The sequence below is a fragment of the Chiloscyllium punctatum genome, unplaced genomic scaffold, assembly GCF_047496795.1.
Source record: "Chiloscyllium punctatum isolate Juve2018m unplaced genomic scaffold, sChiPun1.3 scaffold_818, whole genome shotgun sequence".
Lineage (NCBI taxonomy): Eukaryota > Metazoa > Chordata > Chondrichthyes > Orectolobiformes > Hemiscylliidae > Chiloscyllium > Chiloscyllium punctatum.
In genome coordinates, this window is record NW_027310552.1 from 1 (window position 1) to 8,094 (window position 8,094).

At 46.1% G+C, this 8,094-nt stretch overlaps 3 non-coding genes across 3 annotated transcripts; all 3 read right to left on the minus strand.

The window, feature by feature from the left end:
* Positions 1 to 1,430: 1,430 nt before the first annotated feature.
* trnav-aac (transfer RNA valine (anticodon AAC)) lies at positions 1,431 to 1,503 on the minus strand. The gene has a single exon. It is a non-coding gene; the product is annotated as a tRNA-Val (tRNA).
* A 2,808-nt stretch (positions 1,504 to 4,311) lies between these two features.
* Positions 4,312 to 4,384, minus strand: trnav-aac (transfer RNA valine (anticodon AAC)). The gene has a single exon. It is a non-coding gene; the product is annotated as a tRNA-Val (tRNA).
* A 2,786-nt stretch (positions 4,385 to 7,170) lies between these two features.
* On the minus strand, positions 7,171 to 7,243 carry trnav-aac (transfer RNA valine (anticodon AAC)). Its single transcript has one exon. It is a non-coding gene; the product is annotated as a tRNA-Val (tRNA).
* Between the last annotated feature and the right edge of the window lie 851 nt (positions 7,244 to 8,094).

The following is an 8,094-nucleotide window of genomic DNA, read 5'->3' on the forward strand; positions in this document are numbered from 1 at the left end:
TTTTCCGCGCGGGAGGCGAACGCGATCTTGACAGCAGAGACACTTGGACACTTCGGTCAAATAACCATGAGCTGCTAGACATTACTACAATTTCGATTCTTGCTTTGCTAAATGATTTCACACATTGCTCGAAACAGGACGACTTTCACGTTTACACGGAACACGAAACACACCTGACTACAGGGAAAATGCACAAAGCTGAGCAGGCCGTGTTCCACATCAAACCGTGCAGCATTTATTCAGTCACTGTGTCTGTTTTGCAGAAGAAGGGTCCCAAAGAATGTTCTCCACCCTAAAACCGGAGGTCGCATTACAATCCGAGAACGACAGATCACATTGTGAGCATGCTCTGACCTCGGGGCCGGTTCGAGATGCACTTTCCGTGCCTTTTACTTTAACCGTGCAATTTGCTGCAGAGATGTTCACTCCTGGACATGAGCCACGTGGATACCAACTGAGTCGGAAACCTGTGCGGCAATCGACGAGAAGCGATTCAATAAATTTTGCTAACTTCCATGGTGCTTATTGGAAATGCAGTTTCTGTTCAAGTCAATCGAAAAGGCAGTTTCTGAACATAGTAACAGAAGTCAAAAGGTAATTACCTCACCCCACCCCCACTCCGGAAGAGGTGCTAACTGCCCTTGAGTGCTTTCTGATCTCGATGTGAAGAGCTCACACGCCTCTGAGTCACCTTCAAGTCTCTGTTTGCGGAGTGAATCACAAAGAAGGACTTTTACCAGAGCTGCAACCGCCTCACTTCCCCACTCGCTCTCCCCTTTTACATTTTCCTGCTCGTCAGTGATTTAAAGAAAACCAAATGGATGCGATGTCATTCTGTAGCCTCTCTGTCGATTCCTCCGTTTCAGTTCCAACATGGCTTAGATCTCGGGGCGCACCTTAATATTAGCGGCGCTATGAAAGCACAGGTTCAAAGGTTCCTCTGAGAGTGTAAATTATTTCATTGCTGTTGCTGATTGAATGAGCCACTAACGTGCGAACTGCCCCAAAATATGATTCAGGAATCTGGTACCAACTCTCGCGCGTTGAATAACGACAGACAGCTTCCAAATGAGGCCTTTCAGAGACGACTTTGGGGTACATTTGACAGACAGACAAGTTCAGGAATCCGTGGTGCGCTGTGACCTGCCTTTGAACCGGTCCGCCTACGCAAGGAATGCAAATGCGGTACTGCTTTTCGTGGAAGGATCAGAACGCGGCAAGGACACTCTCAAACAGAATGGCATATGCATCAGAACCAGGTTGGAGAAAAACTTTATAATGCTTTACACAGTAATTAAATGGAGTTGCCTTACATTTCACTACGAGAGCAGATTCTTTCAAGCAAATTCGAAGGCAGGTTTGCAGATGGGAAAGCAAGCAAGAAAGCTCCGTTCTTGTCCATGTAAAAGGCCGCAGTTGACGAACAAAGCAGTTTCTGCCCAGTTTCGAACTGGGGACCTTTCGCGTGTTAGGCGAACGTGATGACCACTACACTACAGAAACCAGCCGCGGTCGCCGCCCTGCGGCGCAGTGGCATCCAGCACTGAAAGTTGAAGCCATTCTCCGTTTCACCTTTCTGTTTCCAATTGCTCGTTGTTGTCCAGCGTAATTGACATCTTGAAAACGTTAAAAAAGACACGTGAAATTGATGACAATATATAGACAATGATTTCGTCAATGTTTGGACCGTAGGGCGAGGTGGAATAAGCTGGGACGACTTTCCCTGCAGCGTAACGGCTGCGATATGATCTTATGGAAGGGTTGTAAACTGAGTATTTCTGTGTTTTACCCAAATTGGGGTGAGTTGAAAACTCGAGAGCATAGGTTTAAGGTGAGTGGGCTGAAATTGACAAACGACCTGAGGCACATTTCCCACACAGAAGGTTGTGCGTGTATGGAATGAGCTCCCAGAGGAAGTGGAGGAGGCTATTACACTCAGAAAATTGCAAAGGTAATCGGATGAGTTTCTGGACAGGATGGGTTTAGAGGGATTGGGGCCAAATGCTGGGGAACGGGACTTGTTTAATTTTGGTTATGTGGTGAGCATGGATGAGATACACCTAAATATCTGTTTCCACGCCGTGTACCCCCATAACGTCTTGTTGCTAACACTGGCTTTAAAGGATTACTTTTTAGCGGAGTTTTCCATCGCAGTCTGTGGCACAATCGTTTAGTCTGTTCGACTGCTCACGGGAAAGGTAGTATTGTGAAACACTGCAGATACGAACGACTTCCTTAATTTTGCCCGACTGACCATACTCCGTGAAATTTTCCCAGACCTCAATTGAGGAGTTTTGCTGCTCGAAGTTACCTCAGAAACCCTGTTAACTCGTAATGTGCTGAGCGAATCGCAAAACAGAAAGCATTTTTCACGGAACACAAACAAAACTGGCATGCCGAATGCATTTTCAGACAGAGAGATGCATGAATGCTAAATGTGTCACAGTCCGAGGGCATGAGTCATAAAGTAATCTCACAACTAACAACAGGGCAATTCCAAACTACTCTTTCAAACATACTGCAGCGTTAGTGCACCACCACTTTCCAGACAATGCTGAAAAGAGAGATAGAAAGAACATCATAAGAACGGGCCATAAAAAGTCAATTTCACCAATCACAGTCTCGATTAGATTACCTTTTCCTTCTGATGTCTCCAGGACGGAAATGAAGGAAATGGGAGAAATTCAATAACATATGACACCGAAATTCATTGGAACGATTTTCCCATTGGACAAAAAACCAAATAACGACGAGTCGAGTCACCGCAGGACTTTGTTTCACAACAGCGATGAAATAATAGTCTCCATTCGGTTCCAGTAAAAGCACAAATCGCTTTGGAACAGCAGAGCTGTTTGCGATTTTCCGCGCGGGAGGCGAACGCGATCTTGACAGCAGAGACACTTGGACACTTCGGTCAAATAAACCATGAGCTGCTAGACATTACTACAATTTCGATTCTTGCTTTGCTAAATGATTTCACACATTGCTCGAAACAGGACGACTTTCACGTTTACACGGAACACGAAACACACCTGACTACAGGGAAAATGCACAAAGCTGAGCAGGCCGTGTTCCACATCAAACCGTGCAGCATTTATTCAGTCACTGTGTCTGTTTTGCAGAAGAAGGGTCCCAAAGAATGTTCTCCACCCTAAAACCGGAGGTCGCATTACAATCCGAGAACGACAGATCACATTGTGAGCATGCTCTGACCTCGGGGCCGGTTCGAGATGCCACTTTCCGTGCCTTTTACTTTAACCGTGCAATTTGCTGCAGAGATGTTCACTCCTGGACATGAGCCACGTGGATACCAACTGAGTCGGAAACCTGTGCGGCAATCGACGAGAAGCGATTCAATAAATTTTGCTAACTTCCATGGTGCTTATTGGAAATGCAGTTTCTGTTCAAGTCAATCGAAAAGGCAGTTTCTGAACATAGTAACAGAAGTCAAAAGGTAATTACCTCACCCCACCCCCACTCCGGAAGAGGTGCTAACTGCCCTTGAGTGCTTTCTGATCTCGATGTGAAGAGCTCACACGCCTCTGAGTCACCTTCAAGTCTCTGTTTGCGGAGTGAATCACAAAGAAGGACTTTTACCAGAGCTGCAACCGCCTCACTTCCCCACTCGCTCTCCCCTTTTACATTTTCCTGCTCGTCAGTGATTTAAAGAAAACCAAATGGATGCGATGTCATTCTGTAGCCTCTCTGTCGATTCCTCCGTTTCAGTTCCAACATGGCTTAGATCTCGGGGCGCACCTTAATATTAGCGGCGCTATGAAAGCACAGGTTCAAAGGTTCCTCTGAGAGTGTAAATTATTTCATTGCTGTTGCTGATTGAATGAGCCACTAACGTGCGAACTGCCCCAAAATATGATTCAGGAATCTGGTACCAACTCTCGCGCGTTGAATAACGACAGACAGCTTCCAAATGAGGCCTTTCAGAGACGACTTTGGGGTACATTTGACAGACAGACAAGTTCAGGAATCCGTGGTGCGCTGTGACACCTGCGCAGCAGCTTCTTCCCTGCCTTTGAACCGGGCCGCCTGCGCAAGGAATGCAAATGCGGTACTGCTTTTCGTGGAAGGATCAGAACGCGGCAAGGACACTCTCAAACAGAATGGCATATGCATCAGAACCAGGTTGGAGAAAAACTTTATAATGCTTTACACAGTAATTAAATGGAGTTGCCTTACATTTCACTACGAGAGCAGATTCTTTCAAGCAAATTCGAAGGCAGGTTTGCAGATGGGAAAGCAAGCAAGAAAGCTCCGTTCTTGTCCATGTAAAAGGCCGCAGTTGACGAACAAAGCAGTTTCTGCCCAGTTTCGAACTGGGGACCTTTCGCGTGTTAGGCGAACGTGATGACCACTACACTACAGAAACCAGCCGCGGTCGCCGCCCTGCGGCGCAGTGGCATCCAGCACTGAAAGTTGAAGCCATTCTCCGTTTCACCTTTCTGTTTCCAATTGCTCGTTGTTGTCCAGCGTAATTGACATCTTGAAAACGTTAAAAAAGACACGTGAAATTGATGACAATATATAGACAATGATTTCGTCAATGTTTGGACCGTAGGGCGAGGTGGAATAAGCTGGGACGACTTTCCCTGCAGCGTAACGGCTGCGATATGATCTTATGGAAGGGTTGTAAACTGAGTATTTCTGTGTTTTACCCAAATTGGGGTGAGTTGAAAACTCGAGAGCATAGGTTTAAGGTGAGTGGGCTGAAATTGACAAACGACCTGAGGCACATTTCCCACACAGAAGGTTGTGCGTGTATGGAATGAGCTCCCAGAGGAAGTGGAGGAGGCTATTACACTCAGAAAATTGCAAAGGTAATCGGATGAGTTTCTGGACAGGATGGGTTTAGAGGGATTGGGGCCAAATGCTGGGGAACGGGACTTGTTTAATTTTGGTTATGTGGTGAGCATGGATGAGATACACCTAAATATCTGTTTCCACGCCGTGTACCCCCATAACGTCTTGTTGCTAACACTGGCTTTAAAGGATTACTTTTTAGCGGAGTTTTCCATCGCAGTCTGTGGCACAATCGTTTAGTCTGTTCGACTGCTCACGGGAAAGGTAGTATTGTGAAACACTGCAGATACGAACGACTTCCTTAATTTTGCCCCGACTGACCATACTCCGTGAAATTTTCCCAGACCTCAATTGAGGAGTTTTGCTGCTCGAAGTTACCTCAGAAACCCTGTTAACTCGTAATGTGCTGAGCGAATCGCAAAACAGAAAGCATTTTTCACGGAACACAAACAAAACTGGCATGCCGAATGCATTTTCAGACAGAGAGATGCATGAATGCTAAATGTGTCACAGTCCGAGGGCATGAGTCATAAAGTAATCTCACAACTAACAACAGGGCAATTCCAAACTACTCTTTCAAACATACTGCAGCGTTAGTGCACCACCACTTTCCAGACAATGCTGAAAAGAGAGATAGAAAGAACATCATAAGAACGGGCCATAAAAAGTCAATTTCACCAATCACAGTCTCGATTAGATTACCTTTTCCTTCTGATGTCTCCAGGACGGAAATGAAGGAAATGGGAGAAATTCAATAACATATGACACCGAAATTCATGGAACGATTTTCCCATTGGACAAAAAACCAAATAACGACGAGTCGAGTCACCGCAGGACTTTGTTTCACAACAGCGATGAAATAATAGTCTCCATTCGGTTCCAGTAAAAGCACAAATCGCTTTGGAACAGCAGAGCTGTTTGCGATTTTCCGCGCGGGAGGCGAACGCGATCTTGACAGCAGAGACACTTGGACACTTCGGTCAAATAACCATGAGCTGCTAGACATTACTACAATTTCGATTCTTGCTTTGCTAAATGATTTCACACATTGCTCGAAACAGGACGACTTTCACGTTTACACGGAACACGAAACACACCTGACTACAGGGAAAATGCACAAAGCTGAGCAGGCCGTGTTCCACATCAAACCGTGCAGCATTTATTCAGTCACTGTGTCTGTTTTGCAGAAGAAGGGTCCCAAAGAATGTTCTCCACCCTAAAACCGGAGGTCGCATTACAATCCGAGAACGACAGATCACATTGTGAGCATGCTCTGACCTCGGGGCCGGTTCGAGATGCCACTTTCCGTGCCTTTTACTTTAACCGTGCAATTTGCTGCAGAGATGTTCACTCCTGGACATGAGCCACGTGGATACCAACTGAGTCGGAAACCTGTGCGGCAATCGACGAGAAGCGATTCAATAAATTTTGCTAACTTCCATGGTGCTTATTGGAAATGCAGTTTCTGTTCAAGTCAATCGAAAAGGCAGTTTCTGAACATAGTAACAGAAGTCAAAAGGTAATTACCTCACCCCACCCCCACTCCGGAAGAGGTGCTAACTGCCCTTGAGTGCTTTCTGATCTCGATGTGAAGAGCTCACACGCCTCTGAGTCACCTTCAAGTCTCTGTTTGCGGAGTGAATCACAAAGAAGGACTTTTACCAGAGCTGCAACCGCCTCACTTCCCCACTCGCTCTCCCCTTTTACATTTTCCTGCTCGTCAGTGATTTAAAGAAAACCAAATGGATGCGATGTCATTCTGTAGCCTCTCTGTCGATTCCTCCGTTTCAGTTCCAACATGGCTTAGATCTCGGGGCGCACCTTAATATTAGCGGCGCTATGAAAGCACAGGTTCAAAGGTTCCTCTGAGAGTGTAAATTATTTCATTGCTGTTGCTGATTGAATGAGCCACTAACGTGCGAACTGCCCCAAAATATGATTCAGGAATCTGGTACCAACTCTCGCGCGTTGAATAACGACAGACAGCTTCCAAATGAGGCCTTTCAGAGACGACTTTGGGGTACATTTGACAGACAGACAAGTTCAGGAATCCGTGGTGCGCTGTGACCTGCCTTTGAACCGGTCCGCCTACGCAAGGAATGCAAATGCGGTACTGCTTTTCGTGGAAGGATCAGAACGCGGCAAGGACACTCTCAAACAGAATGGCATATGCATCAGAACCAGGTTGGAGAAAAACTTTATAATGCTTTACACAGTAATTAAATGGAGTTGCCTTACATTTCACTACGAGAGCAGATTCTTTCAAGCAAATTCGAAGGCAGGTTTGCAGATGGGAAAGCAAGCAAGAAAGCTCCGTTCTTGTCCATGTAAAAGGCCGCAGTTGACGAACAAAGCAGTTTCTGCCCAGTTTCGAACTGGGGACCTTTCGCGTGTTAGGCGAACGTGATGACCACTACACTACAGAAACCAGCCGCGGTCGCCGCCCTGCGGCGCAGTGGCATCCAGCACTGAAAGTTGAAGCCATTCTCCGTTTCACCTTTCTGTTTCCAATTGCTCGTTGTTGTCCAGCGTAATTGACATCTTGAAAACGTTAAAAAAGACACGTGAAATTGATGACAATATATAGACAATGATTTCGTCAATGTTTGGACCGTAGGGCGAGGTGGAATAAGCTGGGACGACTTTCCCTGCAGCGTAACGGCTGCGATATGATCTTATGGAAGGGTTGTAAACTGAGTATTTCTGTGTTTTACCCAAATTGGGGTGAGTTGAAAACTCGAGAGCATAGGTTTAAGGTGAGTGGGCTGAAATTGACAAACGACCTGAGGCACATTTCCCACACAGAAGGTTGTGCGTGTATGGAATGAGCTCCCAGAGGAAGTGGAGGAGGCTATTACACTCAGAAAATTGCAAAGGTAATCGGATGAGTTTCTGGACAGGATGGGTTTAGAGGGATTGGGGCCAAATGCTGGGGAACGGGACTTGTTTAATTTTGGTTATGTGGTGAGCATGGATGAGATACACCTAAATATCTGTTTCCACGCCGTGTACCCCCATAACGTCTTGTTGCTAACACTGGCTTTAAAGGATTACTTTTTAGCGGAGTTTTCCATCGCAGTCTGTGGCACAATCGTTTAGTCTGTTCGACTGCTCACGGGAAAGGTAGTATTGTGAAACACTGCAGATACGAACGACTTCCTTAATTTTGCCCCGACTGACCATACTCCGTGAAATTTTCCCAGACCTCAATTGAGGAGTTTTGCTGCTCGAAGTTACCTCAGAAACCCTGTTAACTCGTAATGTGCTGAGCGAATCGCA